The sequence below is a fragment of the Falco biarmicus genome, chromosome 5 (genome assembly GCF_023638135.1).
Source record: "Falco biarmicus isolate bFalBia1 chromosome 5, bFalBia1.pri, whole genome shotgun sequence".
In the NCBI taxonomy this organism is placed as follows: Eukaryota; Metazoa; Chordata; class Aves; order Falconiformes; family Falconidae; genus Falco; species Falco biarmicus.
Genome location: NC_079292.1, coordinates 92697188 through 92723340, shown reverse-complemented (window position 1 = coordinate 92723340; position 26153 = coordinate 92697188). Strand labels below are relative to the sequence as shown.

The window sequence follows — 26153 nt, the reverse complement described above, 5'->3', positions numbered from 1 at the left end:
AAACCAACAAATAAAATACCTGCATTCAGACTGTAAGTATTTGTCTTCCTTCTCAACCTGTCAGAACCAGCATGCATGATCTGGGTTGAGAAGATCTTTATATGGGAGCCTGTTGTAGCCTTAACACACACAAAAAGTGAAGGAAATGGGTTGTTCAACATCCGACAACTTCTTTTCCCTTAGTTGTCGCAGCAGTACCTGTACTAATTATAGACCTGACTTGCAGGATTCAGCGTGATACCACTATCTCTGACATGATATTTTTACCTGTGTAAAGAAGAATGTCCTACCGTGGTATTTTGGATGCACAGTGGGAACTGTCACAGCAGACATTTGCCATCTATAGCTTTGAAATGAGGCTGATGCCAAAATCAGACAACTAAGATCTGTGCTACTGGAACTGTTCTTTCTTATTTAAGTGAAAGGCTACCACCTGGTGGAATGAACGGGTTTTTACAGTGATCCTTAGGGGCTGTATTTCCCAGTTTTGTTTTTGCAGTGGCAGAACTGCACGGAAAGAGTACTGGGACTAGTGCACCACACACAGGTATGTCTGCCAGTAGACTGGTGGCTGTGAAATGCTGAATTGAAAATGTTGACTCAGAAATACGCAAATTCTTCATCCGTAGGAGAAAGATCTCAGAGTTGACGTTGAGAATGGGATTTCACAACATCAGCATAATGCAGCTGAGGGAGGGAACTAGTGTGTGGAGTAGCTGATGAGGTACCTAACTAGGTAGGCTGTAAAAGTTGTCCTAAAATCCGGGTAAATGGGCTGGAAAGAGAAGCCTCCCTTCACACAGAAGACACAGAGTTTTCCTCTGGGTTTGTGTGGGACTGGGGGCAGAGGAGTTGTCTACAGCAATGCAATAGGTAAAACGTTCAAGGAGAACAACTAGATACAGATCCCATGCTGTCATCGTTTCAAGCCAGGACATGAATCCAGACAAACCAACTTTCTAGTGTACTGTGCTGTAGCGTACCGCAAAGTGATTAATGACAAATGTTTTTCTACTGTATAAAACCCACAAATGTATAGCTTAGACTTCACGTGACAGATTCTGTGTCTGATCAATATATATTTAAGTATTTAGCACAAAGTGAAAGCATTTCAAGAGGAAAATCTGACCTGCACCATCCTGTTATACATTAGATGTTAAGTTAAGGCCAAAGCAAGCAAGGGGAGGTACAAACCCCAGGCTGCTAATTTCCAGCTGAGTATTTTACTTCTAGGACTACCAAGAGTGGGCAGTTGGAGGGAGAGACCTCATCACCTAATCCTGGCAATAAGTTTGTTGGGAGGTGGGCTTCCAGACAAAGTGGTAAAAATAAAGGTGTCAAAATGTCCTGCTGTGGCTCTGAGCATGACAGGGCCTGGGTAATTGCCAGCTCAGTGCTGGGACAGGCTTGCTTTCTTCTCAATGGGAACGAACGTGGCATGGGCTTTGTGACTGGTATCCAGGAACATATGGAAGCTACTTCTGAGGGCGTATGAAGCAGTTGTGGAATACTGCGGCACCACTGTCTGTGGGACTGGCACCGTGCATTGCTGCAGCCAACAGGTTGTTCAGCAAAGCCAAACCAGCGCATTCTGACACTGCGTGCTCCATGTACCTGGGAAACGTGGACAGGCCTGTGGCCATCTCCCACAGCTGCACCACTGCCCTATTAGCCAGTTATTCTGGGATTTTTGTGTAACTCTGAAATTGCAAATCTGGAAAAAAATTATCATTAGCAAAGTGAATATTTACAAGAACAAAACATGTCGAGAACTGCTTCAGCAAATATGAGTATGTCTTTTAAGAAAATACACCTACAATTTAAAATAAAGTTCAGTAAAAATACTGCTTTTTATTTTTGTGAAAAACATTATTTGATTGAACTCCCTAAGTATTATCCTGTCAGGAAAAAAATGTAAAATAATGATGAAAAAATGAACAGAAGCTGATAGAGGTACTGGGAAACATCAATAGAAAGCCTTTTGATTAACTCAGAATTTCTTCGGAGCTTGGCAATGATTGTATTTGTGACGTGGAATAAAACTTTGAGCAGACTTCAGTAACGAGGGGTTCCTTTCGCAGTCAGCTTCCAGTAGTACCAGGCGGTGAACCCCTGCGTTTATCATGAGGCGGTGTGGGGCCGTACCTGCGGCGAGGGCGGGCGCTGCCGGTGACCCCAGCACGGGGCCGGGCAGCGGCCGGGAATGCGGCGGGGCGGGGCCGGGCCGTGCGGAGCTGGGGCTGTTCGGTGCGGTGCCGGGCGATGCCGGTGCGGGTCCGTGCGGAGCTGGGGCTGTTCGGTCCGGTGCCGCGGCCGCGGGCAGCAGCACACACCTCCCGTGCCGCTAGGGCCGGGCTGATGCCGGCTGGCCGCCGGGATGAAGCTGGGGGGACGCAGAAACGGGCCTGCCGCCAGCACAGGAAGGAGCTTCCGGACAGGGGTGGTCCTGGGCTCCGCGGCAGGCGGCCTGCTGCGGCCGGGGTGCGCAGCAGCAGGGGCAGATCCGCTATGTGGTCCCGGCCCGTGTCCCGCAACAAGCGCCCGGCAGCGGCAGCGCCCCCCCATGCGCTTTGCCGATGCTCACGGGTTCGCATGAGTTTCGTCTCCATTTAAAGGTACAGTGCCCTTTCCCCGCCCCCCCCCGCTTGTCCTGCGGGGTGGGGGCTCTGTTAGTAAGGGGCTTCCTTTGCTGGGGGGTGGATCTTTTAGTACACTAATTAGGCTAGTTCTCATAGTTCCTGTGATTTTCTGCTTAGCTCATTAACCATTTGGTTCTCCTCGAGCTTATCTTGTTGTGTCCCAGCCTGACCCATTTATGGTGTCTGCTCCTTCTCCCGAGGCCATGCTTTGTTAACTGTTTGTAAGGATTTAACTGACATCCTCTGGTTTTCAAACTCACTCTTCTTTTTCACTATAGATATTTACATTTCCCCCCTCTCTTTCTCTTTTTTAAAGTAAATAATCCTTGCATCAATGTTACTGTGGGCAAAACAGCTTTACTTTACTTTCTGATACAGGCCAGGGTCAGAGAAGGGACCCTTTTAGCCAGGGCACAGAGAGCGGTGTTCGCAGAGTCTCAATGCCACGTAGTCATCCAGAAACCACACAGGCCAGCAGGGAGAAAGGAGGCTCCTGGCCCACCTGGGAATAATCTGGAGCTGGGGATAAAACTCGGGCTGCCAGGGCCCCAAAGATAAGACTCTAGAAGGGACAAGGAACGTCAAGAGAAGCCTCCCTAAGTTCAGACTCCTTAACAAAAGCCACTGTACTCTGCTCCAGAGAAAAAAAGAAGAAAAAAGAAAGATTAAAAGATTTTTTTTTTAAAAAGAGTAGTCTGATAACCAGAACCCTGTAGAAGTCAGGTCTTCACCAGCAGAGGAGGGAGACAGGACATTTAGTACAGAATTACCAAGGGAATTTATTCTCTCATGTTAGCTGTGTGCACAGTGGTCCCTCAGCCTAATGCATAGAGGAAAGCAGAGTTTATATATGTTACAATACAGTTGTATAGACCAGTCAAATTACATTAAGAAGCAGGCAAGTCAGTTATTATTGCTTGCATAATCAATATGTGCTTATCCCATGTAGGATCAGCACATGCTTGTCTCATGCAGGTGGTGTAGAGGTATGGTCAGTGCTGTGTTCACCTTCATTGTTCTGAACGCATGTCCCGTGCAGATGGAGGTTTTATAGTGGATTCTGGTTGGTTGCTGTTCTGGCCATGGTTATACGCCTGGTTTCTTAAGTCAAATCTCCTATTATTTTATTGTCAGTATGTGGTGTTCTCATCTGGTAGGAGCTGGCTCGAGTTGGACCTCCAGGTCACGTTGACCCTGAGGTAAACTAACTTCACAGTCCCAGGTAGTGTCCATACTTCTAAGCAAGTCACATCACGGTTAGCACCTTGCCTTTCACAGACCCCACCAAAGATCACAGTCTTTCCAGCCTGCCAGCTCACCTCTCAAGTGCTGTCTGCTAAGGTGTCCAAGGAATGGACCTGGAGGGAAGCAACACAGGGCAAGCCTGGCCTATAGAAGGAACTGCTAAGCATGCTCAAACACTCCTCAGGACCGGTAGACCTGTCACTGGTGACCAGGCCAGCACTTGCTCCCAGGATTCTCATTTCCAGCCTAACTGGACTTTGGAGGAGCTAGCTTTGGAGATGGTCCAGGCAGGATTCGCAAAGACCTTGTCTCAGACCTATAACATGCTGAGCATGAGGAACATTTCAATTTCAATTTCAAATTCAAGTGATTTCAATTGTTACCAGACTCTCTGAACTCAAACGCGAACAACAGGCATGTGTAGTATTGCTGAGAGCCATCATGTAGAACAGCAAGCTTAGCCCCAGCCTCCAGTCTCCTGTGCGAGTTTGGATTGCCTGGCACACCATCCAATAAGTGAGGGAAGACTACTGGTCCATCAGGCTGACCCTCTGCTTGTATCTGTGGGCATGACCACCCAGAATAGCTGCAGGAGAGCACTAGACAAGGATACAAAGGCCAGACTGTGCTGAAGTTTCTCCGAAGCACTCCTGGTAGGGTTTCACATAGTATCCCACAGTGTGCTCCAACACCAGAGCTGGTGAGCAGTCATTTGGCTCAGAGCCCATTGTTGGGTAATGTGATGATGCAGACACAATGCATCCGAGGTAGGTAGAATGGGCCAAAGTGGAGAGGAGAAGGCCAGGGCCTCCTGCAACACAGAGTTTCTGTCAAGGCAGAAGTGACTGCCTGCTGGCCTATCAGACTAGGGACCATCTGTTTAGTTTGCATTAATTGTGGAAAAATGGTTTTGGACTTCTCACCTTTCTCTTCTGCTCCTGAGCTTAAACACTCCCCTGTGAGACAGCTATTTTCCCTCCAGCATGAGATGTTTCATGAATTCATGTGTCATTCTTGAAGAAAGACCATTACAATTAGCTTAGAGCATGCCATTATTAGCACGAATGCTGCTAAAGCAAGCCTTACAGCTAGCCATGCGCACAACAAACAGCTGTTCTGCTTACTGCTGGGTGAGGTCTGAAAACCAAACCCACTCCTTAGCCCAGAACCCAGCCTACTGCCTGCCTGAAGAGGCCTCCGACTGTTCCTTAAGGAGAATTTATCTTGCTCTGGAACTCCTGCTTGGACTCTCAAGACCATTGCTAAGCTGTTCCACTACAGAGTTAAACAGATCAAAGCTGCCATGTCAGCTTGGTGCTTGACCTCACCATGAGGTTTCTAAGCTTCCACATTTGTCTCAAGAAGAGTCCTGTATTTATCTGACATTGCAGACTTTTCCTGAAGGTGATTTTTTTTTCTCTGAGCCTGAGAATACGTAGTCAAGGATGCAAACTGTTGTGGTTACGGACAGAAATCTTTCAACCACATTCATGTTCATCTTGTTCACTGTGAAACCAGAAAGCACCTTGGTGCAAGCAAGCCACGTTAGCTACTGTAGGAGAGCTATCCTTTTCCTCACCTGCATTTTGTGCACAGACAAGCTGTCTGCTAGGTCCTCCTGTCCAAGCAGACACAAAATCAACTGTAAGGATGCAACAACTGTACCATACATTTTGCATGCACAAATCCTATAAGTATGTACATATAGATAAATATATATTTGGGTGCCCTGGCCAATCTTGCTGCAAAGCACAACAAGTTCAAAATTTTTACTGCCTTTTCTATGGTTGTTTACTGTTCACTTGATTATACTTGTCAGAACTGTTACTGCTTTTATGCAGGAAGTAAGCTGCAGTGCATGGTTGTGTGTCAGCAACATTAGAGTTCCTTTCTTTGCTTTATTAAGGTGCAAAGTGAAGCTTAAACAGAATATTTTTATTAATAGACCAATGGCATTTTCATTTATTTCATATTTCATTCATATCAAAATAAAGGAAACATAAAAGTTGAAGACGATATTAAAGTCAACATTACAGCCATGCCTGCTGTCCTCTCTGCCCGGCACTTTGGAACCTACTGAACAGATGTAGGCAAGATCTAACTATGTTTGGTTCTCAAAAGCATGACTTTCATTGACAGACCTTGCAGAAGTAGTTCTGTGACATTTCCCATGAAATCCCTACTGTATTTCTAGGATGACATCTCCTTGCTCTGGATTGCACAAGGATTGAATTATTGTTTCAGTAATGCTAATGGGATCTGAGAAGGGTTCCAATCAATGCCTCTATTTTGTCAAAGTAACTTGGCCTTGTGTCATTGGAAAAGACCTTGAGCTGGCCTTTCCTGAATGATGCTATGCCTTTAAAATGCTCCCAAGAACCTTTTTGCACTGATCCAGTGGTCACTAGGTAGGAGAGAAAGCCTTTAGATGAGCCAGCAGGAGAATGTCAACATAAGAACAGGCAATTTGTAAGTATGTTCCATGAGAGATCACTTGTGCTTTTTCTAACAGCAAATGCAAAGCAGGATGTGCAGGGCAAGGGTGCATCTAACACAGCAACACAACAAAGCAGCTTGCAGCTCTTCCTGGTAACTGAATGCACTCTGTCACTGAAAGGAGACTCCAGCGTTTCTGGTACAGAGGTGTGCACCACAGCTCACTTGAATAAAATGCCTCACTCGCTAATGCTCAGGCTGAGCTGCATTTCACCCTGGGTTTGCTGGAGAACTCAGCATTGCTTTCCTTGTGCACAACTCACATGATTAATTTTTTTTTTTCAAAAGGAGGTGTCTCCCCTAACTTTATGGCTCTGGATGTGGAATCTTGCTACCCTCTACTGCCTTTTTTGTGCTGTTGCAAGAGACCATGTTATTAACACCAGCTGAAGGTGCTTTAGATCAAGTGGCAGAGGCACATAACTTTGAATGGATTTCTAGTCCTAGATCCCTTGGTTTTTAAAGTGCTTCATCTAGGTTTGTCCACATCTTCCTGTATGCATTTGTACACCAGTTAGTTAGCTAGCACACAAGGCCAAATTCTTACAGAATGATGTTGTTCTATGGTTCTGACTGGCTGATCAAAACAAGCCACATGTTAATCAAGAAAAAGCTGCTAAAAGATTGGGGGTTTTGTTGCTGTGGTGGCACTTATGCAAGACCACCAACTTAGTCTTAAGTCACCATAGATAGTCCAAATGAAATTAATCAGGATTACATTTATCTACAGCAACTTCATTCACTGAAGGAAAACTGGCTGTTGTGCTTTTATGTTCTGAAGTTATTTCTGTTTCATCAGTTGCAACTGCAATTTCCCGTTGTGTACAACCTACAGAGATGTTCTAGGAAAGGAATTGCACTTACAGACAAAAATGCATTTATTGTACCAGAATTTACATCTAATAATAGCTTTAAGGAAAATAAAGCAATAACTTTAAAAACCTAGTGATAAGGATATTAGCACTGAGTTTTTCAGGGAGCAGTAAGAGCAAGGGAAGAAGGCCATTTCTTCCCACAGGATAAGATACGTAAGACCACAAGACAGGCAGAAGCATCCTCCTCACTGATAAGGTCACAGTACCCAGGCACAGCTGGTAACAGTGAGAGATTCTGTCAACTGATCATAGGATAAATAGAGAGTGACAAGTCAAGTCCATGTTCCACCCATGAACCAAATCAACAAGCCAGAAACAATAAAGGTGAAGACTAAGCACTACCTACAACATAGGTTAGACAGGGAATATGTGCCCAGGTTTGAGCTTAAATACAGCTCCAGGGGCAATGGACAGTGAGAGACTGCATTGTTGGAGGGTTCAGGTGAGGTTGTTCAGAGCAATTAAGGCTTCCTGGTGCACGCAGGGCCCTGACTGTCTTGCTTGAAAGAGTACAATATCAACAGATGAGAGAGGAAATCATAGACTCATAGAAAAAAAGATGTCTTTTAAAACTAACCTAATTGTCCACAGTGTAGCATCACACTGCATCAGGAGGTTAATGCTGACTTTAAACAGAGCTTCAAGAAAACCTTCTGCAGCACAGAGAAGTTCAGCATGGTAGTATTTAATGATTAAGCATAGTAATATAGAATTAATGAGTATCCCTGCAATGCTAGTAGGTAGTTTCAAAATCCTTCCTCTGTTGAGTTCAATTGATTGAAGGAAACAAACCTACCCTGAACTATGCAGTAACCTTAAACAAAGAGGGCTGGTACTTTTCCAAGCTTTGTTTATTCCATGGAACTTCTAAAATTTTTATACACAATGCTTTTATACCTCTCCTAGTAAATGGGACTTATGTGGAGCATCAGCTGGAGGTCGGCAGAGGCTGGTACCCCTGCCTGCAGGCTTCGCTGCGCTATGGGAGGCTGCTGTGTTGGCCAGCGATACCGCTTCTGCTACCGGCCGGCACTGCTGGAGCACAGGGATGCCAAGGGGCGTCTCTGGCCTCAGCGCACGGATATGGAAAAGGCACTCCTAAACTGCCTGCTCTATGTGATTTTACACCCACAATGAACTAGAATTCCAGGGTCTCTCGAAAGAACTAAAGAAATGTTAGACCCTCCACATAGTATCTCTAGCCTCTGAACTCCTGTATACAGACTTCAATGCGAGGAGACTTTTATTACTCTTTCTCAAACACCTCCACTGGCTTGCTATTCTCTTGAGAGCCAGGTCAAAAGTATACTTCCTTCTCCAAGTCCTTCTGTGATTCTTTTTCCTATCTTTTTCACGGTTCTTTGTCCTCTCTGTTCATGTAATACATACAAACTGGGGGAGAGGCTGGAGAGCAGCCCCGCAGAGGGAGATCTGGGGGTTTGGGTTGATGGCAAGTTGAATATGAGTCAACACTGTGCCCTTGTAGCCGAATCTGGGGGTTTGGGTTGATGGCCAGTTGAATATGAGTCAACACTGTGCCCTTGTAGCCGAAAGGGCCAGTCCTGACCCGGGTGCATTGAGCACAGTACAGCTAGCCAGCTGAGGGGAGTGGTTGTCCCACTCTGCCCTGGTGCAGCTGCACCTCGAGTTCCATGTGCAGCTGTGGGAGCCTAGATATCAGAAGGACATCAGACTATTAGAGTGTATAGAGAGGAGGGCAAACAAGATGTGGAAGGTATCCAGAGCAAGAGGTCACTTGGTCTGTTCACCTTAGAGAAGGCTGAGGGGTAAGCTCATCACAACCTACAGTTTCCTCAAGGGATGTAGTAGAAGAGGAGGTGCTGCTCTCTCTTTGGTGAGCAGTGATAGGACATGAGGAAAACAGAATCACAGAATCATTTAGGTTGGAATAAACCTTTAAGATCATCAAGTCGAACTGTAAAACCAATACTACCCAGTCCACCACTAAACTGTGTCTGTAAGCACATCTACATGTCTTTTAAATACCTCCAGGGATTCAACCACCTCCCCGGGCAGTCTGTTCCAGTGGTTGACAACCCTTTCTGTGAAGAAATAGCCCATCTAAACCTCTGCAGTGCAGCTTGAGGCCATTCCCTCTCATCCTATGACTTGTTACTTGAGAAAAGAGACTGAGCCCTGCCTCACTACAGCCTCCTTTCAGGTGTTGCAGAGAGCTATCAGCTCCCCCTGAGCCCCCTCCTCTCTAGGCTGAAGACCCCCAGCTTCCCCAGCTGCCCTGCAATAGCCTTGTGCCCCAGCCCCCTTCCCCAGCCCCCTCCCCAGCTCTGGACACGCTCCAGCCCCTCAGTGTCCCCCCTGCCCTAGGGGGCCCAAACTGAACACAGGATTTGAGGTGTACAGTCCCACCAGTGCAGAGTGCAGGGGGACGGTCACTGCCCCGGTCCTGCTGGCCACACCATCTCTGACACAAGCCAGGATGCTGTTGGCCTTGGCCACCTGGGCACACTGGAGGCTCATGTCCAGCCGGCCGTTAACCAGACCCCCCAGCCCTTTCCTCTGGGCAGTTCCCAGCCCCCTGCCCCAGCCTGTGGGGCTGTGTGGGGCTGGTGTGCCCCACGGGCAGGGCCTGGCACTGAGCCCTGTTGAACCTTGTACAACTGGCCTGGGCCCATCATCCAGCCTGCCCAGACCCCCTGCAGAGCCCTCTTCCCCCCATCATCCAGCCTGCCCAGACCCCCTGCAGAGCCCTCTTCCCCCCATCATCCAGCCTGCTCAGACCCCCTGCAGAGCCCCTGCCCCCCCCGGCACGGCAGTGCTCCCCGCAGCTGGGTGTCATCTGCCAGTGGACTGAGGGGGCCCTCAATCCCCTCACCCCGATGGTTGCTAAAGACATCAAACAGCACCGAACCCAGCCCGGAGCCCTGGGGACACCCGTGTACCCGGTGCCAGCGGGAGGTGACTCGATCCACCGGTGCTCCCTGGGCCTGGCCACCCAGCCAGCTCCTCACCCAGCGCAGAGCCCCCTGGCCCGGCCGGGAGCAGCTGGGGTCTCTGGGAGATGCTGTGGGAGATGGTGCCAAAGGCTTTGCTGAGGTCCAGGTAGACACCACCCGCGGCCTGTCCCCCATCCACTGAGCGGGTCACCTTGTCCTAGAAGATCAGGTTCACCAAGCAGGACCTGCTTTCCACAGAAGCGGGACCTGCCTTCCACAGCCCCGAGCTGGCTGGGCCCAATCCCCAGCTGTCCTGCACATGCCGTGTGATGGCACTTGGGAAGAGCTGCTCCATAACCTTCCCTGGCACCGAGGTTGGGCTGGCAGCCTGCGGTGCCCCACGTCCTCTTTCCAGCCCTTCTTGTAGAGGGGCATCACACTGGCAGACCCCTGCTCAGCTGGGACCCCCGTCAGCCAGGGCTGCTGAGCCGTGATGGAGAGCGGCTCGGTGAGTGCTTCTGCCAGCCCCCTGTGTGCTGGGGGGGTCTCACCCATGGGGTCCCACCTGGTCCCGCAGCCTGGTGTGTGTCTGAGTGGTGCAGCAGGTCACCAACCAGTTCCCCTTGGACTGTGGGAGCCGCATTCTGCTCCCTGTCCCTATCCTCCAGCCCAGGGGCCGGGTGCCACGGGAACAACTGGGCTTACTATTAACAACTGAGGCGAAGGTGGCATTAAGCACCTCAGCCTTCTCCTCACCCTTTGTCACTGTATTCCCCCTCTTCCCCCCTGCCCCCCATCAAATAAAGGATGGAGACTCTCCTTAGCCCTCCTTTTGTTGCTAAGGTATTTATAAAAATATTTTTTATTCTTTTTTAATTCCATTTAAATGGAATGATGCTGCATCAGGGGAAGTTCACACTGGACATTAGGAAAAGGTTCTTTGCTGTCTCAGCAGCAGGTAAAGTGGTCACAGCACCCAGCCTGCCAGAGGTCACCAATGCCTGCCAGCATCTGGTCAACACTTTAAGTCCTACAGTTTGGTTTTAGGTAGTCCTGCGAGCAGCAGGGAGTTGGACTTGATCCTTATGGGTCCTTTCCAACTCAATATATTCTATAATTCTGTGATTCAGGAAGGTAAGCAAGAGAGCTGAGATGACTATAATAGATCATTCCCCAACGTGACAAACAGAAGCAGTTGTTCATCGCTGCTGTTACCTTCAAGGTGCTTACTCATGTTCTGCAGGAATGCTGCCTAATATGTAGGAGTTTTATTCTTTTCATGTTAGACTGTGGTTAAACCTGGGTGATTTTCCACCCACACCCCCCCAGTGTTCAGCAGATTTACTGAACAATGGAATTTCAACAATTTCTGGAGGCATTTTCAAGTTTAGCTTTAGTTTCCTGCGTAGTTTCTGAAGGATTTTCTTTCTTTTTCCAGATTTATTTTTGGTGGGAAGAGAACAGTTTCAGTCACAAACTACAGGAATAGTGAAAACCCATCCCTATTACGGGATACTCAGTATTAAAGGCTTCACACTCTGGGGACTGGCATATATCCACTTTAAATGTACATCTACTGGGTTGCTGCAAAAAGGGGTGGTCTGGCCTGTCCTTCCCCAGCCTGCATATACTCTGCCATCCCATACATCTTCCAGCTGTAGCATTTATACAGCTCCATAAAGTCTCCCACACATACTCCAAAATTTTACATATAATTTTTGTGAAATTAATTTTCAGCCCCATCAGTTCCTTGATTCAGGTCACTGCACAAATCTTTGCTGCCAGCACAGGGAAGGTGATGAGGACATACAGCTCAGTGTAGAGAAAAGAGAGAGTACCGTTGCCTATCTCAGTACAGGCTTGTCAACTCCAACCTTTTGTAGGGTTGAAATGTCTGTGGGACCACAGCCTTAGAAGCAGTTCCCATTTTGCACTGTGGTGATTTTAAACTGGTTTTTTTTTTACAAATACATTGTCACCACCAGGTTCCTGAGCATACCAGTTTGTACATGGGAGATAGAATGAGTAAAGGGAGACATTCATGTTTCCTGCTGAGATTATTTCCATGTCTTACATGTAATTAAGTATTCCCTGGGGAAGAAACTGGCACCCAGGCTACAGACTGGGACCCAGGAACTGCCAGGCTGTAGACTTGTTCTGTTCATGAAACACTTCTTCTGCCAGCAACTTTATGTATCTAGCCATTCATTTCCTCCTCTGAAGAGCTCCCGAAATAAGTTAAATGGAGTTTTTCACACCAAACAAAACTGTTTTAACACTTCCCATATTCTTTTTATCTCAGAAAGAAATAACTTTATTCCAATCCAAATTAAATTTGTAGTTCTCCTTTTCTACTCATTTTTCAGCTGAGAGCTAAACTGAAACTGCAGTCATTGATGTAACACCTTACTGTAAGCTTGAGTAGGCTCAGAGACTCTACACTTTGACACAGGGTGGTGCAAGCTGCCTAGTTTGGGAGCCAGAGAGAAACAGTCCTTTGGTACCTCACATCTTCTTACAGAACCTCAGCTGCACCCCCTTTCAGCTTCTTGGGAGTGTTCAACCTTCACCACTCTGTGTTTCAACTCCAGTAACTTACTGTCCTTGTGTTTTCTACTGGGTTTCCAAGAACAAGTTGTATGTTATGGGATCTTTTTAGTGGGGCAATTTTGCTTAAATCCCAGGGCACTTAGGAAATGTGATTCCCCTTCCCATCTATGTAACTGTTGGTCCATTTTTTCTGCTTGAGCATGAGTATGCAGCAAAAACCCAGAGCTTTTTGAAATCTTAAGCAGCTTTCTGGAGTAATTTTTCAGATGAGCAACAGTCACCTGAATCTAGCATAGATCTGCTTGAAGTATGGAATATTTCCAAACACTTTTATTGAAGCACCAAAACACTGGGATAATTGCAGTTTATTTGAGCCCCTCTTCCTTCCAAGTCAAACAGACAATACTGAAAAAAGTGGAGTCGTGCTTTCTCTATGCTATTCCCACAACAGTTTGCAGTTCTTGTTGTTCACAAATCCAGCAGAAATTAAAAAATCTCATGCTTAGTCAAGAACCAGAGTCACAGCAGAGCTCCAAAGCAAGTGAGTGAAGCCTGGAACATGGATCAGCAGATAGAAAAGGCTAGTCTCAGGTGCTGAGTAGAATACAGAGAAGATTGCAAGAGACACATACAATACCTTTGTAAGAGATATACCTATACAGTCATACTTTCTAGGGAGTTCATAGGACTTCAGTAACAATATGCACAAGATGAATATACATCTCTCTCACTTATGGCTGCACATTTCTGTTCCTGAGCCATGGCTGTAGGGCTCATTAATTTTTTTTCCCCCCTTTGGCAACTTCAGAAACCCTGTGTGTCTCATGTCTCAGCAAGCTTCAAATTAATTTACTAGGTCTGGGCATTCAGGTAAAAAGCTAGCAGCCAGTATTGAATTTACTCAGCTGGATTGCAGGGCTACACAGAATTCACTAAATATACCCAAAGTGCCCAATCCCAGCGTGGAACCAGGCTTATTGTAAAACCAGTCATGGACTCCCAGACAGCTAATTCTCCTTTTAAATGCTCCCCAAATCCTGTTCCACAGCGTAAATGACTGGTTTTCCTTCTGGGTGTTAGCACTATGAACACTAGCACTCAGCAATGTATGTGGTGAGTGTGTCAAAACACTTGGATTGTACAGGCAGACTGCTAGCAAATGGATAGACAAACAGACATGTAGATTGTAGCTCTAGTGAACTGGCACAGGTTTAGCTATTTCTTCACCTTTAAAGCTGTCGTGAGAATTTGCCACCGGCCTGTGCCAATTGAGGAGAGAGGTCAGAATGCAAAGTATGGAATTACAAGGGTAAACAGTATTTCATATGCTTGAGGTGTCCCAGCCAAATTGGGGCAACCCAAATGTGTTTTCACACATCATTCTTGCACCCTTCAAATGTTTAGGTACTACACAATTTGACTAATCACTAACACCCACACTACTGATTCCTGATCACAGTAAAACTCTGCAAAGCAACTATATTTTTGCAGGATTCTTGCTGCAGCCTTACTGTAGTTACTTATCTGTGGTGCCAGATGATGCTGGGAGGGCTTCAAAGACGTGGGCTAAGATGCTGGCATTATCTCAGTTGTCCAGGGATATTGTTTATCCTTCATGGACAAAGCAAGCTTCCAAAACCCAATGTCCTTATTTCCAGGACCAGGCTGTCCTTTAGTTTATTTTACTTTAGCAGGAACAGTACTAAGTCTTCAGTAAAATTTCACTTGTGTAATTTACACTGTTTTGTAAAATACAACACAGCATGTAATGTGAACTATTCTATATATTAACAAAGTTAATACACTGTCATACTATAAAGCCTGGTTGATATAATAGTTAAGGAAAGAAAATTTCAAAACAGCTGATACACATACTTAATAACAACAGTCATTAAAAATACAGGTGGGTGCATATTCAGCTAGTGTAGATTGGGGTTTTTCCCCCTTTCTGGCTTACATGTATTTCCATTAAAGCTTAGGAAACAATGCTGGTTTACATATATTTCCATTAAAGCTCAGGAAACATGCTGTAAGCAGAAGTGAGTGATGACAGAGAAGGAACAAAGCAGAGAACAGGCCTGCTCTCTGGGCAGAAACACTGTAAACTTATTTCAAGGGAGAATGGAACCCAGAAGAAGCCTCCTTGCTTGTAGAAACTCATTATTTGTGATAAAGATTAAAAAATAAACAAAACAAAAAAAAAAAGCATGACTATGCTAATGGGTACCAAAAGCCAGTGTAGAGACTGTGAAGCTGCAGGATCTGGTCTTTCATGCTCTGTCTTGGTCTGCCCCTCAGTCCTTTTGCAGTTCTGAGCTTCCCTAAATTCTCTTCAGTTATGTCTCATCAATTTTCTGTATTCTTTTCCTCTTTCTATGTTGGGCTTTCTTAGGGAGAAGATGCTTTTGCACTTCATGAAAACATCAACAAACAAAACAAGACCATAATATATGGTATCCAGAAGGGTATTACAAGGTTTTAATTTACTGATCTATATCATTGTTTTTCAGAAATCCAGGAAGGAAAATGTGCTATTTTAGACTTGAAGTGATAAATCTGCTCTTGAAAAAAACCTTCTTGAAGATTTTATCCACTGAAAATAGTTCTGCTTCAAAACTGCTTGTCAAACATGTCCTCTCATGTATAAATAGTACCCTTCTTACTGTTTCCTTTGCCTGCTATTGTATTTGCTGTTCCCAGCTCCTCCCCTTCTCCTTCGTATCCTTGTCTTTCCTTGCCTGTCTTTTATTGCTGCTCTGTATCTTGCTTTCTCTACCTCTGTCTCCCACCTCTCTCACTCTTACCCTACTTTTTGTCTCTTTATCCTTTGAAACTCTATTCCCCTTGTGTTAGCCTCACCCCTCCCTTTTATCCTCCTCAGCTATTCTCTCATGGGTGGTTTTCTTCTCTTTGGTTTGTGTGGTCTGCCCTGCACATTCCAACTCTTTTCTCTTCAAGAGCTAACATGTTTCACACAGTGAGGAGATTATTTCTGAAATGGATTATGCTTTGCTATTCTGACCATTGTTTTAATAACTGCACCTTCTTCTTTCACCTTAAATACTATGAGTCTGTTTGTGTGTCTGGATATTTGAAACTCACTATCACGTGGAATTCTGTGTCTATACAATTAACATCTGTCTACACAAGTTGAAGCACATGATTGTCTATTATCAGCGGTCTCCAAATCATGTACCCCTACTAGCAAAAAACTTCAGCATACCCCCCCATATATGTATATTTACTTATTTATAAATTACATAAACGTACTGCTATTGAAGTTTTAATATTTCCTTGTGCACCCCAATAGATTGTGTTGCACAACCCTTGGGGTACCTGTGCCCCACCTTGGAAACCACCCGTCTGTATCTTGTGGCCACACTATTGCATAAGGTATACTGGTTTTATCACATTTAAGGTTGCCCTGAGAATCTGATCCAACCGTGGTAGTTTGGAAGAAAGAGCTTTTCTTTTCCTGTTTGTCATGTCTGGGCTGTGACGTTTACACTTTGAGAGGGGTGAGTTTTTATGGTATGATGTGATAATCTGCTTGGTAGAAGAAGGTTTCAGAAACTGGAGAAGTTTTTGAAGATACCAATAAATGCATGCATTGCAAAGTGCTGCAGCATTGCAGAAAGACCGTTCAAACACTGCCTGAAAATTAATCCCTAGCAAAGGACCGGCTGTCCTCTTGCCTTCCACCAGGTGAGATTTCCAGCAGGGTTTGGGGGTTGCATGCGCGTCCCTGGAGAGCAGGAACTTTTCCCGAATGTCCCTATTCAGAGCAGCAGCTCGCTCGCGCTTGGCTTTCATTCTACGAGGAGGAGGAGGAGGAGGAGGAGGAGGTTTTGCGGGGAATATTCCATTGCCATAAAGGGGAGGAAGTGTTTCTGCAGCTATTGAACAAAGCAGCTAGTTAACCCTTTCCCGACCCCGGTGCAATGGTACAGTCCCCCCCCCCACTCCTTTGTAGGGCCCAGATGCTCCTCGTAGTACTAAAATGAGGAAGAGAGGGAAACATGCCTGAACATTTACTGCCGACCTGAGTGAGGACCAGATTCTGAGAGGAACTGAGTGCCTGCCATTTCTCCTGAAGTTAATTTATGTTAGAATCAAGCCCGGGGAGGGGGATGGGAGGGAAAGGGGCGGGGGGGAGCTGGAAGGAAAGAGGTCTGTTGTAATTGGTGTCTAACCCCCCCCCCGCAAAGAGGATTAAGAACGAAACTATGCTCTCTGTGAAGAGGTAGGTATTCGTATATCTGCATATATACAGAGCTTCTGGAAGAGCTGTGCTGAGCGGGAGCTAGCCCTAGCTTGAGGAGCGCTGGCGTGCGGCGCTGCTGTAGATAGTACTTCTCTTAAGCAGGAGTGCGTACCGTAACCGTGCAGCGGGGCGTCTGAGGTGCTTTTGTGCGTGTGCCGGTGTTTTACACTGCGGGAGTCGTGGTCGTTACATCGCGTGTAACGCGAAGCTCGTACTTCAAGCCAAAGCAGGTCGCTGCAGCAGCAGAAGCGCGAAGTTGCGCCGCGGTCTCAGGGCACCGCCTGTGCCGGCGGGGCGCCGGCCCCTCATACGTGCTCCATCCAGCCCCGCTGGGCGCAGCGTGGGGCACCCCGCTCGCTGCCGGGGGCCGGGGCCGCGCCTCCTCCGGGCGCTGCTCCGCGCTGGGCCCCGCAGCCCGGGCGGGGGCTCCTGCTCCGGCCCCGCGGGGAGGCGGCAGTGACCCGGCGCGGTGCCTCCCACCCTTTGTGCGCCGCGGGCCGAAGCTCCCTTCTGGGCGGGCGGCGGGGCTGGGGGTGGCTGCCGCCGGGCACGGAGCAGTCCGCAGCCCAGCGGCGCGGGCGGGCGTGTCCGTGTAACGCCCACCCGGGTGTCGCAGGGCACTGGGGGCCGCGCTGCTGCCACTGTCCCGGCCGCGCCGGGGCACGCAGCCCGCCGTCCGCTCGGGCACCCAGCGTGGACCCAGGCCGGGGGGGGGGGGGGGGTCGCTCGGGAACGGCCCACGGAGCCCCCGGGCTGGGGGGGGCGAGCTGAGCAGCAAGGGCACGAACGGCGGCCAGGACCCGGGGGCGCCCACGGGAGCGGTGAGGGGGGGCTTCACCCCCCGCTGCCCCCCAGAGGAGAGGCCCGCGGCCCAGGGGGCGGTGGCGCGGGCGGGACGAGGGGAGGACGGTAGCCGCCGCAGGAGTGCCCGGAGTGCCTGACGCCCGAGTGCGGCCCCCCCCGCCCCGTTTGCTGCCGTGTGGCGCTGCTGGGGGCTGGGCCCGCAGAGGGAAGCAGGTCGGGGGGGCTGGAGAGGGAGGAGGAGGGGCACGGTGTGGAGGGGAGGGAGGGGCGAAGGAAAGCGAGCGAGGCGGCCGGAGTGCGGGGCACGGCCGAAGCCGGGCAGCGGTAGGGGAGGGGGTTCCGGTGGCAGCGGGCCCAGGCGGCGGCAGGGGGGCAGCCCGGGCCCGGCAGGAGTGGCCCGGCCCTCGGCATGGCGCAGCGCTGAGCCCGGCCCGGCGGTGGCTGCCCGAGCGATGCGGGGACGCGGAGCGGAGGCAGCTGGCAGCCCTGACGGAAGGTACCGCGGCGCGGGCGGGGGGCACCCGGGACAGGCGAGACTGCTTCGGAAGGAGCCGAAGCGCCTCCGGTCGCGGGCTTTCTCTGCTGCCCCGGTGCCCGCTTTGTGGGCTGCGTTGCGGGCCCCCGGGCGCCCGGGATGCTCCGCCGGGCGCTGCCCGAGGTGCGGCCGGGAGCAGGCGCGTTCCGTGCGGGCGGGCTCGGCGCGGACCCCGCCGGCCCGGGCGCTTCGGGGCCCGGCGGGGGTTGGGGGCTGCCGGCGCGGGCCCCGTCCCCGCGCACCCCCGCCGGGAAGGCTGCGCGGCCTGCTCTGTGGGCAGGGTGGCTGAACGCCCGTGTGGAGGCAGGTGGCTGCCGAGCGCTTGTAGCAGAGAAAAGCCGTGTTAACCCATTTTTCAGGGAGATGATGCGAGTTACTACTACTCATGCTAAAAAAAATCTGTGGCTGTGGGAGGGGCTGCTGCGGTGGGTGATGCTAAATTTGCTTTTTACGGTTCCACTGAGATTATTTCACTTACTCTGAAGTTTCTTTCACTGTTGCCGTGCTCGTTTGGTTGGGGGAAAGAGTGAATATCATCTGCCTCCCCTACTAGCCTCAGAAATAAGAGGGTGGAGATGAGGAAGTGACAGTTCCGAGGGGCATCCTTCACTTGCAGCGATGCCCAGCCATGCGGGCTGGTGAGGAGGGAGAGTGAGAGGGCAGGTGGAAAAAACAGAGTCGGTGGAAAGAGTAGCTGCCGCTACGGGTGTGTGACAGCGACAGCTCTGCAGCCTCAGCCGGGACGAACAGGGGATGCTCCCATCTCCCTTGCTGTGGAGGGTCTCATCAGAAACATGGAAGCTGGACGTGGGGGCACCTCTCGTTCAGTCACGGGTGACCCACCTGCCCCAAGGCACTTATACAAGATTTAGTGACTGTTTTTAGGTCTTTCTCCATTCCCAGCTTGAAATAATCCGAGTGCTGAGGTTCCTTTGGGAGCAGGAAAGGAAGAGATAATCCACAATCTGGTCATCCTTTTTCTTTGATGTTACCCGAACTGTGTGCTGGGAAAAAATGGTACCTGTTTTCGTCTAGAAGTTTGTTCCCTAAATTCAACACCTTGCACCACTTCAGTTTAATTTGCTAGTGTTTTGGCAAGCCTTAGATAACTGCATGTAACTGCATCCTGTCCTTTACTGCCTTTTGCATATGTGTCCTCTTAGCCAAATTACACATGTGCAGTTTTTAATTCCTTGGCATGTGTTTCTGTGTCTCTCTAGCCACTAAATGTTTTTTTCTTGTCTTCTGAGTTTTCTCTTATTTTACTTCCTTGTGCTCATACAGAGGTGCACAGAATTATTTGTATAGCTGTGTGTTTTGATACTTGGAAATACCATTACTTTGGGGCATTGGAGCTTGTATGAAGCAGGCTTGTATCCTCCCTAATCACCAAAACCCTGAAGAAAGGTGTATTTTCTTGCTTTGTTCTGAGGTTTGCAGCTCTTCTAAGCTGTTATCTATGGCAAGAACAGCTTGGGTTATAGAGACTGTTTTTGGAGGGAGCTGGGGGAGAGTCTCCTCTCCTTTCTTTTGCTCAAGGCTGCCACTGTTTTTGCATTCTGTATTTGACTTGAAGGCTGACCAGTGACAGTGTAAATGCTTTCTGGGGGAAAGGCAGCTGGTGGCTCCAAGCAGACAGCTGCTCATTCTCCAGAATGCTCCCATAGGCTGCCAGCAGATGTGTCTGACAAGAGAGCTGATCCCTCCATCCATTGAGAATTGTCATCTTTATGCCTGTACAAATTCACTGTGTATGTTCTTCTTTGTGCCCAGGTGCAGATGTCCTCCCATTCTCCCCTTTGATACTGCATGTGCTGTATGCAGAGAGTAATGTAAGAGATCACTGTAGTTTCTCACCCCTTACCGCGTGCGGATAGAGTTACTTTGTGGTCAGCTCTCCTTCCCTGGATACATGCACTCACTGTTATGAGGTTTGTGTATGCTTTTCCTCTGGCTTCAGGAATGCTTCTGTCTGTAGGTCTTCTGCCCCTAAAACCTGCTTTACCTTGTTATCCATGCATTATCCCTCAGCAGCCCCTGTGCAGAAAGTTTTCCTGAAGTCCCTACAGATGAGTGCGAAGTACTTTTCGAGCACATTTAAGGCTGCAAAGTTTATTTTTGTTTCGCATTTCTGTGGCCATATTGTGTATGATTACTGCACACACAAACAATAGGAGATGGAAGAGGCGGAAGCCGGTATGCATGGTCAAGGTACATCTTTATAATGTGGTTTAGCCACCAAAAAGGATGGCAGTATCACCCAAAACCTGTGCTGTTGTGAAAAAGTGTTTTATAAGAATATTCCAGATTGGCTGTTCTTGGTCATAAACATATAATGAATTTTTTTAAAAGAAATCTAAAAGACGTTTCTATGAAGAGAAAAGTTGATTAAAGCTTTAGGAGGAAACTGATGAGCCTGCTGTAATTTTGTCATTATTTTCTCTTATGTTTTTTCTTAAACCTGCTTTAATACTATATTGCTATTATTATTTACTGTTTTAAAAAGGGATTATTTGTATTTTGTTGGGAAGTTTTGTATCATCTTACAGCAGTATAGTTAACGTAATTTTCCCAGCTACTGACCCCACAAATTCAGCAGTTTCCAGCTCTGTGCAACCTTATCGTTTAGCTTCTGCCCACGAAGTCTTGGGCTGGACACCCCTCTTCTCTCCATATTTGCTCTCTTTGGCAACCATGCAGTGCCATGGACTTCAGAGGGTGCGCACAAGCATAATATACATGGATTTTTGTAGATAATTCTGTAGATGTTGTACAGCAGAAAACTAGCTGTCTGTCTTGTATGGTGCCAGCTGTGTGACATGAACAAATCCCAAAATGGTTAAAAATGACATAATTACTTATCAGCCATGGTACTCTGACATGCAAGCAGCAAATCTGCTGAGTAAGAAAATGCCATTTCACGTTGTCACTCTTCTCACATTTGATTTATGTGAGGAGTTTTAAAATTAACAAAGAGAACTATACTAGTACTTCCTTCTCAGAAGTATGTGTTTTACTTTCAAGAAATATTCCTCTGCCACCAGGAATAGTATTTTATTTTAAGTGTACTATTAATACATGTGGTGTTAAAAAAAGTGTGTACCTTATGGCGGTAGTGGCACAATATTTTATATGGAAGATGCTGTCTTGCCTCTTAAAAGGTCAGCATGATGCTTCTATTGTGGAAGTGCCACTTGAAAATTGTTCTTGAGGCCACTTCTGTGAAAAGCAGCAGCTTTGGAAGTCAAGCTCTTCTAGTCACTGGTTTCCATTTACCATGCCTCCAGAGGCCCTTGTGTGTCCTGTGGCTAAAGGCTTGCTTGTCACAAAAATTTTTGTTCAGACATTTTACATGCACACACCCCCCTTCCCATATACATGCATACATGCCCATGCCCATCTATATACAAAACAACAGTTAAAGAGGAGGAAAAAAGTGCTATCCTGGGAGTGGAGAAGATGCTAGATACTATGAAAACACAGCCTATCCAGTCTGAAAACTGTAGCTTTACATAAGAAGGCTGGATCCTTAAGGTCTCGGTTCACTTTAGGATGGAAATTCTTGCCAGCCCAGACCTGTATGTTGAAACATACATGACTTCATTCTCAGACAGACTTTTTTTTCCTTTTTTTTTTAACTCCCCAAGCTTGCCAAGTAAATGATTCCTCTGCTGATTCTACAGTTTCCAAGTGCAGTTTTTTTCTCTGTACCATGTCTCTGGAAAATATCCAATGTGTCTACATTATGTAATTAAATCCTAGAAGCTAGAGACTGAGGACTACTGACTGTAACTTTTCTTTTTTAGCCTACTGATGTTCCTCCAAGTTGCGGTAAAGCTTTCAGAGCTACTGAAATGACCGAGTCTCTCTCCCACTCACATGATAGGAATCTGTTTGGCCCAGCTGATCACTTCAGAGGCAGCGTGTAGGATACAGATGCCTGCATGGAGACCTTTAGCATCAGGTTTACCACAGGTTCTCTCAGAACCTGAGGATGTCTACAAATGGAAGGGGGGCTCCTTGGTAGAAATCTCTTCTCTTCCTGACTATCCTTTAAGAAGAGAGTGGGATGTCACAAGAGGGATATTCTTGCAGAGGTTTCTGGGCAGGTTTTGATAATTTTAGTTTGGAAATTTGAATTGGACTGTTTATAAAACTGTTTGAATTCCCAAATGTTAAGTTTCACTCACAGCCAGGATCTGTTTGATTCCAGTAAGCAGAATCTGAAATGCTCTCTGCGCCAGGAGGGTGTTTGAAATTAACCCATCTTGGTTTTGAGCCAGGAAGAAGCTGCTGGGAGCACAGCTGGATTGGGATGCTTGCCTGCAGTTGTCTCCCAGATGGTCCCACCTTTCCTTTCTAATGTCAGTAGGCTTTGAGCTGGTGCTAGCAGAGATGGGAATGCAAATACATACGTACTGGCATTTTCACTTTTTGGTGAGTTTGCTGATCCCGTTTGGAGCATGTGTTGTTCATAAAGGGGTCACCATATCAGCAGTTATTGCTGCCCTCCAGGAATTGAGTAGGAATTGCCTCCATGAATGGAGTAGTTTTGTTGAGGAATGCTCATTTGATTACTGGTGCAGAAAGCATCTTTGTGGCTTCACTGGTAGCTAAGCATGTTAGAAATCAGTGAAGGTCCGGTACAATATGATTTGAGAAAGAATTGTGCTGACTTGAGTGTAAATCAGTGGTCTGTTAAAATCTAGCAAGATAGGCAGAGGCTTGACAGAGGGAGTTTTCTGTAGTTTGCATGTGTCTTGGTATTGTGTTCTGCTGGGGCACGTATGTGGAGTCAGATGCTGAAGAGTAATTACTTTTTGTTTGGAGCCTTGCTGTAGCACCATTTTGCTCAGGGCCCCGGGCTGACCATCAGAAAGACATCTGGTGAAGTAATATAATGGGAATGATGCATGACTTGTGCTCCTTGTTTCAGTCAAATGTCCTCCTAGTGCTGACTGGAAGAATTGTGTTGACAATTGCATGTTTCTCATGGATAATTTTACCCGTCTTAAATTAGAAGTGGCTATGGATGTTCTCAGAGAGCTGCAGATTCCTGCAACTAAGGAAATCAATTTAATGACTAGATCCCTGTTACCTGAAGTGAATGGCTTAAAAAATTGTTTCCTAAATAGATTCTTTTGATTCTGTTTAATGAATTACCCCTGAAAGAGTGTGTGTGGTGACAGGGTATAAAGAAAAGAAATCAGTCTTTGGAAACAGAGCAAAAATAAAAATGTTCATTTCTTTAAAAGCGGTTAAGCTAAAGCAAGTTTACTCTCTTCAGTAACGTAACATCTACCAGACAACTGTAATCGAAAGGATTGGAATAGGCTTGTTGAATTGTTGTACCTGTCTTGCTTCTCTTGACTGATCGTCTGTACCAGCCCACTATGTGTCTAACAGCATTGGAGAGTTGTGTGGCCAGAAGTCAGAGTCAGAAGGAGGAACTTGTCCTAAAACCTCAGAAAGTTCTTTTAAAATCAGGTTTTAGATGGTTCTTTTGAAAAAGGCTTGGCTCCCCTCCCCACCCCCCCCCCCCCCACCCCCCCCGCCCTAAATCACAGCAGATCAGCCCAGTGTTTTCTATTGTATTTTCTCTTGTGCCTCTAAACTTCTGGTGTTGAAACTGGACGATCCCCAACTGTATGGCACTAGTGCACATGGGCTGTTTGTGTTTGACTGTGTGAACATCTCTGCTGTGGCGCTGATGAACTGGGAGCTCAGTGAAGTGCAACAGAAGTGATTAGGAGACTATGGAATTTCTGACATGTTACTAAAAAGAGCTAGGTTAATGATGACTGAAAAAAGATTGCTCTGGAGTATCTATAGTACTGGGAGACTATTGACAGGATCCTAGGCACTGTGGCTAAAGTGAAAAAGGGCTGGCTCAAACTGCCCAAAGTAGATATTTCAGGGTCAGTGTCTTCATGTTTTCTTCCAGCAAGGGTCTAAGTAGATTGTAGGAAGTCATGGAAGCCCTATAGTTTATGTAATTTAAAAGTATAACTCAGAAAGCTTAAAGGAATATACAGAGAAAACCCCTGCAGCGGACTGGGGGCTGTAGGCCAGATGTTGTCTAAATAAGGATGTCCACCCCCCTCTTTTAGTTTCTGTTACTGCAGTCCCACCAGCGGCGGAGGGGGCCAGCCAGCCTTCGGTGTTGCAGCCCCGAGCGGCTGGGGTCGGAGGAAGGGAAGGGGTATGCTGTACTCACTCTACTGGAAGTGTAATCCTTTGGGTCTGAGTTGGAGGTGGCTGTAACGGGAGTGGTGAGCCTCAGCATCCACACTGAAATATAAACAAGCCTTTGAGATGCAGAGGGATCAGGATGAACTCTGAGATTTATGTTACTGCTTTCATCTCTGGCATGAAAAATAACACAAACGCACATTAGAAAGAGATGTTGTAAGCCTGAAACACCTTTCTCCTGTAACCTGCTTGCCCTTCCCTTATGCTCTCAAGAATTTTTCTGTTCTGCTGAAGCATTAGTGGCACTTAATGTTCCTGTTTCCTGAGGTTGGAAGCAAGGAACTGGAAATGCAGGATGGAGGAGGAGGGAAGGACCTAAGAATGGAACTGGCTGCTCTGCAGGCTCTGCCAGTGGCAAGTTCAAAAGTTTGGTGGGGCTCTCACCTGCTTTCACTGCACATGAGCTCCCTGTGATACTTCACTGAACTCAGCCAATTGTTCCACCCAGTCATTCCCTTTCGGGTCATCTCCTTCTTCCTGGCAGCTGTGATCTCACTCTTCTTCAAGCTGCCATTTCTGCCTCATTGCTCTCTGAGCCATCTCCTAGACAAGAGCCACTTTTGGGCTATCTGATTCCCAAGACCACAGTGAGAGCCTGGTCTCTAACCCTTAAACCAGCGTGAGTCATTAACGTTGTTCTCTAAATAAATATCTATGTATCGCTGATGAAAGGTAGAAGAGACTTAGTTTAGAGACCAGGTCAGATGTTTCTGAAGTTGAATAGGACCCGTATCTCATCTGTTCTTGTTGCTCAGTTCAATCACTGTAACAATGAGGCCAAGGTGCTATGAGGGAAGGAGACTGACTCTGAAAGTCGTGGATTTGGAGGCAGGAACTGAAGAGAGAAGAACTGGAGAAATCTATTTTCTTAAAGTTTTCCCAGAGTAAGCTGTAGGTCTCATAGTTCCCGTCCCTCTGTTCTTGCCATGCCTTGGGAGGTTGCTACCAAGGTGCTTCCTGGTGGCTGGGTACCGCACAGTGCGACGACACCTCATGCAACAGCAGTTAGAGACAGGCTGTACTTGCTGTTGGTGGCAGTTCCTTGGAGCAGGATCAGAGCAGTGCAAGGTTATTTTGTAGTGGTTCAGTGCTGAATGGGAACATGAGGCTCGAGCTAATTGTGGAACAGACAGAAATTCCCATCTAGGCAAACAGTGGTCATATAAGGAGAAAACCGTGTGGTAGAACTCTTCTCTGAGCCATTTTCTCTCTTCCTTGTAGCTTCCTAATGTTGTGTGTGTATTTCCACATCAAACGCTGTAATTTACATGCTGGAGCTAGAGCCTGTGTATTGTATAGCCAGTTGGTGCAGTCAGCAAAATTTAAGGGAATCAGCTTGACTGAAGATAATTTTTTATTCCCAGTTCCATGCAGAGAATATGTTATATTACAGATCTCTGTTAGGGCAACCTTATGAACTCAAAAAGCAGTATTTGCAATAGGTGTGTGGGTATAATTGGATGGAAGTTAGCTGGTAATCAACTGCATGAAGTGGGGCTTGGGGAAGAGCTTTGGATGGCAAGATCAGGGTGATTAACAAGTCGGTAAAGTGACTACCCTTCAGTGCTTTTCTGTCTT

General features: G+C 47.3%; 1 protein-coding gene across 4 annotated transcripts in view; it reads left to right on the top strand.

Annotated features, from left to right (window-relative positions):
• Positions 1-2300: 2300 nt before the first annotated feature.
• Positions 2301-26153, top strand: part of LOC130150004 (ephrin type-B receptor 5) — a 94233-nt gene continuing 70380 nt past the window's right edge. For 2 of the 4 annotated variants that reach the window (XM_056340425.1, XM_056340421.1), the window contains exon 1: positions 18073-18284. The gene's annotated coding sequence lies outside the window, so the exon portion shown is untranslated. Of the gene's footprint in view, positions 2616-16860; positions 16964-18072; positions 18285-26153 lie in introns of those variants that run through there. The other 2 variants (XM_056340422.1, XM_056340423.1) reach the window with 2 other exon arrangements.